Source organism: Tamandua tetradactyla, chromosome 23 (assembly GCF_023851605.1).
Source record: "Tamandua tetradactyla isolate mTamTet1 chromosome 23, mTamTet1.pri, whole genome shotgun sequence".
NCBI classification, from domain to species: domain Eukaryota; kingdom Metazoa; phylum Chordata; class Mammalia; order Pilosa; family Myrmecophagidae; genus Tamandua; species Tamandua tetradactyla.
In genome coordinates this window covers 18144469-18156916 of record NC_135349.1, presented here as the reverse complement: position 1 = coordinate 18156916, position 12448 = coordinate 18144469, and the positions used below count along the sequence as shown (strand labels likewise).

The 12448-nt window shown below is 41.2% G+C and overlaps 1 pseudogene; it reads left to right on the top strand.

Moving 5' to 3' along the window:
• The first annotated feature begins 8759 nt into the window (after positions 1-8759).
• LOC143666515 (mitochondrial intermembrane space import and assembly protein 40 pseudogene) lies at positions 8760-9169 on the top strand (annotated as a pseudogene).
• The last annotated feature ends 3279 nt before the right edge of the window (positions 9170-12448 follow it).

Below are 12448 nucleotides of genomic sequence, written 5' to 3'. Positions count from 1 at the left end.
CTGCAGATAACTACTCTCCTTTTGAGAAACAGCTTTTGGCCTGCTGCTGGGCCTTAATAGAGACTGAACGCTTAACCATGGGCCACCAAGTTACCATGAGACCTGAGTTGCCTATCATGAGTTGGGTGTTGTCTGACCCACCAAGCCATAACGTTGGGCGTGCACAGCAGCACTCTATTGTAAAGTGGAAATGGTATATACGAGATAGAGCCAGAGCAGGTCCTGAAGGCACAAGTAAGTTACATGAAGAAGTGGCACAAATGCCCATGGTTTCCACTCCTGCTGCCACATTACCTTCCCTTTCCCAGACCAGAGCTATGGCCTCTTGGGGTATTCCTTACAGTGAATTGACTGAGGAAGAGAAAACTCGGGCCTGGTTTACAGATGGTTCAGCACGATATGCAGGTACCACCCGAAAGTGGACAGCTGCAGCATTACAACCCCTTTCTGGGGTGTCCTTGAAGGACAGTGGTGAGGGGAAATCCTCCCAGTGGGCAGAACTTCGAGCAGTGCACCTGGTTGTTCATTTTGCTTGGAAGGAAAACTGGCCAGAGGTGCGTTTGTATACTGACTCATGGGCTGTTGCTAATGGTTTGGCTGGATGGTCAGGGACTTGGAAAGACCATAATTGGAAAATTGGTGACAAAGAGGTCTGGGGAAGAAGTATGTGGATAGACCTTTCTGAGTGGGCTAAAAACATGAAGATATTTGTGTCCCATGTGAATGCACACCAGAGGGTGACTTCAGCAGAGGAAGATTTTAATAATCAAGTGGATAAGATGACCCGTTCTATGGATACCAGTCAGCCTCTTTCCCCAGCAACTCCTGTTATTGCCCAATGGGCTCATGAACAAAGTGGTCATGGTGGTAGGGATGGAGGTTATGCATGGGCTCAGCAACATGGACTTCCACTCACCAAGGCTGACCTGGCTACAGCCACTGCTGAGTGCCCAATCTGCCAGCAGCAGAGACCCACACTCAGCCCCCGGTATGGCACCATTCCCCGAGGTGACCAGCCAGCTACATGTTGGCAGGTTGATTACATTGGGCCACTCCCTTCATGGAAGAGGCAGCGATTTGTTCTAACTGGAATAGACACATACTCTGGATATGGGTTTGCTTTCCCCGCACGCAATGCTTCTGCCAAAACTACTATTCGTGGGCTTACAGAATGCCTTATCCATCGTCATGGTATTCCACATAGCATTGCTTCGGATCAAGGAACACACTTCACAGCAAATGAAGTGTGGGAATGGGCACATGCTCATGAAATTCTCTGGTCTTACCATGTTCCCCATCATCCAGAAGCTGCTGGATTGATAGAACGGTGGAATGGCCTTTTGAAAACTCAATTACGGTGCCAACTAGGTGGCAAAAACTTGAAAAGCTGGGGTAATGTTCTCCAGGAAGCTGTGTATGCTCTGAATCAGTGTCCACTGAATGGTGCTGTTTCTCCCATAGCCAGGATCCATGGGTCCAGGAACCAAGGGGTGGAAATGGGTGTGGTGCCACTCACTATTACTCCTAGTGATCCACTGGGAAAATTTTTGCTTCCTGTCCCTGCTACCCTGAGTTCTGCTGGTCTACAGGTTTTAGTTCCAAAACGGGGTGTGCTTTCTCCAGGAGAAACAACAGTGATACCACTGAACTGGAAGTTAAGATTGCCACCTGGCCACTTTGGGCTACTTATGCCTCTGGATCAACACACCAAGAAGGGGATTACATTATTGTCTGGGGTAACTGACCCTGACTATCAGAAGGAAGTAGGACTGCAACTACATAATGGAGGTAAAGAAGAGTTTTCCTGGAATATAGGAGATCCCCTGGGGCGTCTATTAGGAGATCCCCTAAGGTGTCTTTTAGTACTACCATGCCCTGTGATTAAAATCAATGGAAAACTGCAACAACACAATCCAGGCAGGACCACTAATGGCTCTGAGACTTCAGGAATGAAGGTTTGGGTCACCCCACCAGGCAAAGAACCACGGCCAGCTGAAGTGCTTGCTGAGGGGAAAGGGAACATGGAATGGGTAGTGGAAGAAGGTACTGATAAATATGAACTTCGACCACGTGATCAGTTACAGAAACGAGGACTGTAATGCTGTTTTGTTTGTGTTATACTATTTAAGTTGTAAGATATCAAGTTTAAGAATGAATGTTGCCCAAGGATTTGCACGCTATTATGGAGAGATTTAATGTGTTTCCAGTTATATGCAGGACAGTTGAGTATTGTCAGGTAAAAGAAAAAATGTGTGCTTATTTGTTTTCATTTGGAAATTAAGTATGGTCTAAGGTGATATATATATATATATATATATATATATATATATATATATATATGTGCCAAGTTGACAAGGGGTGGACTGTTTTCATTTGGAAATTAAGTATGGTCTAAGGTGATATATATATATATATATATATATATATATATATATATATGTGCCAAGTTGACAAGGGGTGGACTGTCATGGTTAGGGACAGGTGTCAACTTGGCCAAGTTGTGGTACCTGTTCATCTGATTGGGCAAGCGCTGGCCTGTCTGTTGCAATGAGGACATTTCATAGGATTAGGTCATGATCACATCAGCTACATCCACAGCTGATTCCATTTGTAATCAGCCAAAGGGGAGTGTCTTCTGCAATTAGTGATGCTAAATCCAATCATGGGAAGCCTTTTAAGGAGGACTCAGAGGAGACAGGTTCCATTCCTGCTTTGGCTGGTGAGCCTCTCCTGTGGAGTTCATCCAGGCCATCCATTGGAGTCATCGGCTTCGCAGCCTGCCCTGTGGATTTTGGACCCTGCATTCCTACGGTCACGTGAGACACTTTCATAAATTTTATATTTGCAAGTGTTCCCTGTTGATTCTGTTTCTCTAGAGAACCCTAACTAATACAACAATAATCAAGCACAGCAACCGGTTAGAATTACAGACATCTTAAGAGGTCAGAGGTCATTTATATAAGACCTAAAAATAATCTCTAAAGCCCCTGCCCCTCTCCACCCCCTGCTGCCCACCTTACAGAAATATTTCCCAGGACAGTTTTTAAAATTTATTGAAAATCAGCTTCACTGAGGTATAATTTGCATGCAATAAAATGCAGCCATTCCAAACATGCAGTTTGATGAAGGTTGGCAAATGCATACACCTGTTTACTTACCACCACTACCAAGATAAAGAACTTTTCCATGCTCCAGAAAGTTCCTTCCTGCCCTTCCCAGGCCCTAGGTAGTTACTGATCTGCTTTCTGTCACTATTGATGAGATACGATTTTGCTAGAGTTTCACATAAATAGAATTATGGTCTCCTCTTTGGTGTCCTGCTTCTTTTACTCAGCATAATATTTTCTAGATGCATGCATTAGTATCTCATTCCCAAGGAGAGTTTTTAGTAACAGAAAATAGAACAAGTCTCCATTCTGGACAGAAATTTTCTTAACATTTTCAACTCCACACCTTATTCAGATAAAATTATTTCGGCCCATTTTAAGACACCAAATGGTGTCTTCCCTTCTCAAGCTGAGAGAGAAGAAGAGTCATTCCTTCTTATCTCCCTGAGATTCCTTTTCTGCAACATTCTTAAGACCCAATATCAGCTTTTCATTAGCACCTAGAGAATAGAGCAGGCCTGAGCAGCTCAAAATCTATCAAAGGAAAAAAAAAAGGCAGAAGGGAATTTTAAACAAAAGGAATAAGGGGCATGTGATGTATTTCTCTTATCCCTAACACTTATTATAATCTGAAAGTATCTTGTTCATTTATTCTTCTGGATGTCTGTGAACAGTCATTCACTGACACAGGTTCCCCTCCCTGGGAGCAGATTATACTCCCAACCCAGGGAAGTCAGGTGTGACCCTGTGGCATGTTTTGGCCAGATTTATTCATGTTGATACAAGCACTCTAGCTCAGCCATTCTAACTTCTGTACAGATTTCCATTGTGAGGAAATACCACCATTGATTTTACCCTTTTCCTATTAATGAGCATTTAGGACAGTTTGGGTTGTTTCTATTTTTCACTTTTGTCATCATTGCAGCAGCATATACCCCTCACGTTTCTCCTGACCTTGTGCTCATGTGTGAGTCTTTCTCTAGACATGTTTTTGGGAATGGCACTGCTGGGTCATAAGGTCTGTTCCTCAAGGGCTCTCCAGGGGGGTAGTACGGAGCACTTTCATTTCCATTTCACACCCATGCATTAAATGGCCTGCCCTTTGACCCCAGCACAGGCCTGCAGCACATTCCCCACTTAGCATTTCTATTTGTTTCTGATCCACAAAGAGGTTTATTTTTTTAATCTTAGCTAGATCTTTTTGTATCTTATTCATCATTGCTGTATATTTGAAGTATGAATACACTATTGACTGTAAGTCTCTTCTGAACAACTTTTCTCGACATCTCCCCCCTCTCCCCAGTCACTCAGTGCACTGCTACTTGTATACCTGCTCCTTCTCCCCAGAAATACCTTGCCAGACTTGTCTTAAAGGTTATGGTTCTCTTTCTCCTTTTCTTGGGGTCATCCGTCTAAGCTTGGCTCAGATGCCAGCTTTTCTGTTGCCTTAGTCAGAAGGAACCTCTCCTTTCTCCTAACTCCTGGGAAGTATCTCTCATCATATTCATAACTACAATGGTGTGGGTCCCATCAAGTCTTTTAGGCAAGCAGACTATCATTTGGGTAAAGGTACCCTGGGTGTGTGGTGTCCCTACTAACACTTCTAGTACTTGGTGATGATAATAGTCCCCTTAGGAGGCACATTTCTGCTAGGGGATTCTAAAAGTTCCCAAAGACTGGGTAGGCCACGGTGGCTCAGCAGGCAAGAATGCTTGCCTGCCAGGCCAGAGGACCCGGGTTCGATTCCCGGTACCTGCCCATGTAAAAAAAAAAAGTTCCCAAAGACTGTAAAAAGAGTTATTCTTTCCATATTACAGTTGAGGAAATTGAGGCTCAGGAAGGTGAAATGACTTTCTCAAGGTAACTGGACTTAAGGTAGTTACATAAGTGAGTATCTTTGTTCTTAGGAAATATACTGGAAGTATTATGTGTTCAAGTAGCATGATATATACAATCTACTTTTAAATGTTTAGAAAATAGATGGATGGATCAATAGACGGATAGATTAAATAGATTGATGATTGACAAGGAAGGAAGGGAGGGAGGGAGGAAGGAATGAATTGCAAATGAGACAAAACGTTAAAATTGGTGGATTGGGGTATCTGGGGAGTATGTTGGAGTTCTCTTTATAGGTTCTATATTATTTTTGCAACTGCCCTGTAAGTTTAAAATATTTCAAAATACAAAGATTAAGAAAAAAATCTACATTTACTCTCTCTTCTTCCTCCAAAAAGGACTCCAAAATTACACCCAATCCAAAACACCTTCTGAATGCCTAGGACAGAAAATAATAGAATATGCACTCCCTACTGGTGGGAGCAGCAACACAAAATGTCCCTGCAAAAATGTGAGGGTAGCAGTATTGACAGTAACAGTGAGTCACAAGATGCTTAGCTGACCACAGCACAAGCTTCGGACTCCCCATTAATGTTTTTTTTTCAATAGATGAATTTTATTGCATTTTTAAAATATCACAAATATGTCTTAGGAATCATTCAGCATCTTGTTGTTTACATAGCCGGACAACTCTTAGATCTTATTCATCAGCGTGTTGAACTGTTCCTCATTCAGATAAATAGTTAGCATTCAAAGCTTTTCTGATATTTTTGTTTTCAACAGTTACGACCTGCTGAATCAAAGCAGCTGCATCTGATATAATTCACTATTGTTTCCTGCAAGAATTAATGTATCTTTCAGGAATTGAGATAATGATCACACAACACCTGGCCTTATCCAAATCCTACGGATATATTTTTCACCCCAGAAATTTCAAATTCCAATAAGAGACCAACTCTCCTAAATAAGGCCATTGATGGGGAAGTGAGCATCCACAGACCTTATCTTGGAACGGAAGCCCAGCAGACACTCTTGTTCATGTTTTAAACTTGACTGCACATAGTGCCACCTGTGGCCAGTTCTTTTCTCTCTCCCCACTGTTTGTAGCCCAGAGCCTCTTCTTTTTCTTTCCAAGGAGACTGAGTTCCACATTGAGGTGATTCAAGTCCTCGGCAGGGTTGCTCTGGAGCCCTTCATAATATCTGTGCATCTCTTCAGCGATAGGCTGACATTTTCTGGAATGTTGATAGTCTGTTGCTGAATGGTCTTCGTTCTTGCAGGAAGTGCAGAAAAGAGAGTCCTATTAATATTTGTTGTTTTTCTTTTTTAGAAGAGTTGTAAGTTTATAGAAAAATCATGAAGATACAGAGTTTCCATATACACCCCCTCCCTCCACACATGCCCCATTGTCCCTATTTTTAACACTTGCCTTACTGGGGTAACTGTGTTACAATTGATGAAACAAAATCATTATAATTATACTATTAACTATATATAGTCCATAGTTTAAATTAGGGTTCATTGTGTTGTACAGCCCTGTTTTTTTAAAACTTTTTATTCTGGTAACATATATACAACCAAAAATTTCCCCCTTTCAACTACATTCAAATATATGACACACTGGTGTTAATTATAAATAATTGTTTGTTAATAAATAGCAAATTCACAATGTTGTATTACCATTACCATCATCCATAACCAAATTTTTTCTACCACTCCAAACAAATGCTGTACCAATTAATCAATAACTTCCCTTTCACTACTCCCACCTCAGCCCCTGGTAAACTGTATTCTAGTTTCTGACTCTACAAAAGTGCTTATTCTAATTATGTCATACTAGTGAGATTATTACAATATTTGTCCTTTTGTGCCTGGATTATTTCCCGCAATATCCATTTTGTCCCATATATCAGACCTGCATTCCTTTTTATGGCTGAATAATACTCTGTTGTATGTATATGCTACATTTTATTTCTCCATTCATTTGTCAATGGATACTTGAGTTGTTTCCATCTTTTGGCAATTGCAAATGATGCCTCTATGAACACTGGTGTGAAAATCTCTGTTTGGGTCCCAGCTTTTGATCCTTTTGGTTAGCAGTGGGGTTGCTGGGTCATATGGTAATTCTGCACTAAACGTTCTGAATAACCACCAAAGTGTTTTTCTCAGTGGCTACACCTTTCTTCATTCCCACCAACAATGAATGAGTATTCCTATTTCTCCACAGCCTCTCCAACACTTGCTATTTTCCTTTTTTTTTTTTTTTTAAATAGTAACCATTCTGGTGATTATAAAATTGTACCTTGTAGTTTTGATTTGTATTTCCCTAATAGCTAATGATGTTGAATATCTTTTTCTGTGCTTTTTGGCCATTTCTCTTTAGAGAAATGATATTCAGGTCTTTTTCCCATTTTTTAATTGAGGTGTTTTGTCCTTTGTTGTTGAGTTGTAGAATTTCTTTATATATTCTGGATATTAAACCCTTATCAAATATGTGGTTCCCAACTATTTTCCTTCATTCTGTAGGTTGTCTATTTTGCTTTCAGAATGAAGTCTTTTGATTTCCAAATGTTTTAAATTTGATGACGTCCCATTTATCAATTTTTTTTCTTTTGCTGCTTCTGCTTTAGGTGGAAAATCTTAGAAACTATTGCCTAACATAAAGTCCTGAAGATGTTCCCTATGTTTTCTTCTAGGAGTTTTAAAGTTCTGGTTCTTATATTTAGGTCTTTGACCCATTTTAAATTGATTTTTGCTTATGGTATGTAAGGGTCCACCTTCACTCTTTTGCAAATGGACTTCTAGTTTCCCAGCACCATTTCTGCAAGAAGGCTACTGAAATTTTGATCGGGACAGTACTGAATCTGTAAATAAACCTGGGTAGAACTGACATCTTAAGAATATTTAGTCATCTAATCCATGAACTCAAAATGCCCTTCCATTTATTTGGGTCTTTGATTTTTTTAATTTTTTAAAATTTTTTATTAATTAAAAAAAATTACAAGAAATAAACACAAACATTCCCAACACATATACTCATCAATTCACAATATCATCACATAGTTGCATATTCATCATCATGATCATTTCCCAGAACATTTGCATCAATTCAGAAAAGGAAATAAAGACAACAGAAAAATAAAACAAAAACAGAAAAAAAAAAATTTTACATACCATACCCCTTACCCCTCCCTTGCGTGGATCACTAGCATTTCTTTGATTTTTTTTTAAACAATATTTTCTAGTTTTCTGTTAAGTCCTTTACAGCCTTGGTTAGAATTCTTCCTAGGTATTTAATTTTGTTAGTTGCTATTGAAAAAGGATTTTTTCCCCTTGATTTCTTCTTTAAGTGGTTCATTACTAGTGTATAGAAAGACTACTGATTTTTGTTGGTTGATCTTGTACCCAGCCACTTGCTGAATTTGTTCATCAGTTCTGGTAGCTTGGTTGTGGATATTTTTAGGATTTTCTGTATATGGATCATGTCAACTGCAAATAGGGAAAGTTTCACTTCTTACTTTCCTATTTGGATGTCTTCTATTTCTTTCTCTTGCCTAATTTCTCAGGCCAGAACTTCCAGTACAATGTTGAGTAACTGGTGACAGTGGGCATCCTTGCCTTTTACCTGATCTTAGAGGGAAAGCTTTCGTTCTTTCACCATTGAGTATGATGTTAATGTGGGTTTTTTCATATATACCCTTTATCATGTTGAGGAAAGTTTTAACAAGAAGGGGTGCTAGATTTTGTCAAATGCCTTTTCTGGCTGCAGCTGCCACCACTGCTGCTGCTGTGAGGTCTGAGCACCGGTCTGTAGCAATGGCCTACTGGCGGCAGGAAAGATTGAATCATATTTGTGACCAAAGAAGACAATGAAATACCAAGCAATGCAAATCAGGTGGCTGACAAACCCGAACGATCCATAGAAGGAGCACAGATTGAATTCTGCCAAATGGAGACCTTAACTGAAAATGCCCATGCCGTGGGGGAATGTTCCCTGTGGGGAACAGTTCGAGTCAGGCTTTTCCTGCTCTCACTGCAGCTCAGAGGATGTCAGGGGGTCAGATTGTGTAGACCAGTCCCAGACCATGCAGGAATGCATGCAGAAATACCTGGACCTCTGTCTGCAGGAGAATGAGAAGGTAGAGGAAGAGAAGAAACCATCAGATTTAGAAGAAACAGCTCCCACTGGGGCCAATACAACCAAAGAAGAAGAGGGGTCAAACTAATGAAGGCCACGAGGCATGGGCTCCAGTCCTTCCATTTCAGACCTATATAGACCTTCTGCAAAATGCTTTTTGGTTGCTTACCAAGAAACTGTCTTTTCTTCTGCTATTTTGTGCACCATACAATACAAAATAACATTTTGATGACTGAGCTCTTGGGCCCTTGGCAAATACACCAAAAAAGATGGTTTTTATGGCATGTGTTTCCACATAAGTCTATCGGTAAATATAGCTGCCACTTTCGAATTCTCTTCTCTCAGATTGCCTTGAATTTTACCACTGTGAAATACTGTGGTGAATATTCTCAGCAACTAAATATCATTACACAGGAGCATTTCTTGTGGGTGAGTTTACTCATTATATCTGACCCATTATATCCATTTTAATACATTTCATATCCCTTCAGGGAATGAAACAAAAACATTTTCCTTTAAAAATGCTGGAGTGGGGTCTCAACCACACAGAAGTAGAACTGATTGAAAGACACTAGTTTTTCTGGCCAGGGGACTAGGTGCTGAAGAACAGCTCTTCCCCCAAGAAAAAGGGACCTGGGGGAAGGGAAGCAAGGCCCAGCACAGGTGGTGGCTGGTATTTAGAAATTATAGATCTCATGGGGCTGAGATATCAGCAACAGTTTCAGTCTGCAAAAAGTAGCAGACACAGGGACTCACAGCAGGACTCAAGCTGCTGGGGAGTGCAGGAAACAAAGGACACCAAGGAAGAGCCTCCAAAATGGAGGATTAGAGAGGGAATGGCTGAATTTATTTGTTTCCCCAAACCAGCAAGTAGACAGGCATAAAGGGAACTGTTTGGGGACCCAGGGGATGGGGGGGAGGGGGGGGTACATTTCATCACCCAGGTCAGTGTGGGATGAAGGGACCAAGAAAACATGGGCAGCAACTGTAAATTCTGGCCACAGCTCTTGACACATCCACTACCCTTAAGGGAAGCAGCAGCAGAAAGCCGGATCCTTGCCTGGGTGACAGCTACAGACTGGAAGAGCTGCAGGAGCCCTCCATCCCAAGTAAAGAGTGGAATCAGCCCAACACTGAGCTAATATTGGCCAGCAAAGTGAACACGGGACCTCCATAGTTTCAGTCCCACCTGGTCAGATGCTGCTGGGCTCCAAAGAGCGCCATCAACTGGGCAAGCTGGAAAGTGCAAGGGAAAAAGCCTCTCCACACCCTATTCCAGGCCTATCAGAGCTAGTCTATACCAAGCCTTGTTTGGGCTAGGAAATACTGATGACCCAAATGTCAAAGCAGTGCCCTAATATAAACCTAAGGCAACAACTAAATCCTAGATAAGAAGGAGAAACCAATCTTCAGACTAGACCCATCAAGATAATCAGATGACCAGGCATAGCAAAACATAGGAAGATATGACTCAGTCAAAGGAACAAATTAAAAAGTTAGAAGAGACACAGAATTTGGAACAATTAATCAAAGATATTCAAATTTCTTCATTCAATAAGAAAATATATATAAAGAGATAAAATATTTTAGGACACTAGGAAAACATAAAGAAGTATTTGAAAGAATACACAGAAAAATACAAACCTTATGGAAATGAAAGATAGTGTAGATGGAATAAAAAGTACAAATGGGTACAAGGGTAGTTCAGGGGTAGAATTCTTGACTGCCATGTGGAGACCTGGGTTCAATTCCCAGCCCATGCACTTCCAAAAAAAACAAAACAAAATTCAACAAATGGTACTGCAATAACAAGATAGTCACATGGAAAAAGAATGAAATGTGACCCCCACCTCACAGCATGCAATAAATAAAACAAATTTTAAATATAATTTTTAAAATTTAAAAATATACTAGAGACTTCTGGGCCAAGATGGCAGTTTAACAATGTGCGCATTTTAGTTCATCCTCCAAAACAACTACTAAATAACCAGAGACAGTACAGAATAGCTCCTGGGGCCACATCAGTGACCAGACACACAGCGTACCCCAGTCTGGACCAGGTGGACCCACTGCGAGACCCGCCCAGAACCGTGAGATCCCCAAGCCACGATGGCCAACACCCCTCCCCCATAGGCTGCTTCCCAGAGGGGAAAGGAAAGAGACTTTACCAGCAGCAGGGGCTGAGCCCAACCAAATGCCAATTGTGGAATTAATTAACAAATTCTTACTACTTGGTCAAAGCGGAGGTCACTCATTTTTGCCCTAGTGACAAGGGGGCAGGGCTGACAGAAAAAGAAAAAAAAAAAGGAAACAGAGGTTTTTGTGGCTGTTTCTACAAAGGCTTGATTGCCTTTGGATAAAGCGGCAGGGCTTCTCAGGCTGCAACTGCCCCAGGTATAGGCAGAAACAAGCTCCTTTGAGGGCTTGTCTGGAGCCTGGGCCTTCCCCAGGGGAGGGGTGAAGTCCAACTCAGGTGGAATCACTCCCTCAAGGAATTCAGACACCAGGGCTTGGTAATTTGAACCCATTAAAACCAGCCTACAAACTCTCCTCTGTCTCCCCCATGCCCCCAGCAGGGAGAGTCTGACAAAGTTAAAGGTACTGCATCATCTTCTGTTGGTGAGACCTGCCGGCAGACAAGCACCACATACCGGGCAGGATAAGAAAAACAGAGCCCAGAGACTTCACAGGAAAGTCTTTCAACCTGCTGGGTCTCACCGTCAGGGAAAACCGACTTAGGTGACTCTTTCCTCCTGATAAGAGGCCAGTTTGGTCTGGGAAAATCTGGCTGGGGTCTATAATACCTAAGTAGACCCTCCTAAGGGTGGGGGGAAAAAGGCACCATACAAGCAGGCCAAGAAACAAGAACACAAGAACTGAAAAATTCTCCTCTGTTAAACAAAACCTAAGCTAGAGGTCCAGAAAAAGCTGAATGAACGTCAAAGAAGAGATAGACAACAAATTCATCCAGCAAGAAAAAGAACTGAAAAGCAATCCCCAGAATGAACTAATTAATGTAATTAAATGTCTAGACGCCAGCAAAAAATAACAAATCACACTAGGAAAACTGAAGATATGGCCCAGTCAAAGGAACAAACCAACAATTCAAATGAGATACAGGAGCTGTAACAATTAATTAAGAATACACAAACAGACATGGAAAACCTCATCAAAAACCAAATCAATGAATTGAGGGAGGATATAAAGAAGGCAAAGAATGAACAAAAAGAAGAAATTGAAATTCTGAAAAAACAAAACATGGACCTTATGGGAATGAAAGGCAAAGTAGAAGAGATGAAAAAAACAATGGAAACCTACAATGGTAGATTTCGAGAGGCAGAACATCTGAAATCCGACAAGAAAAGGA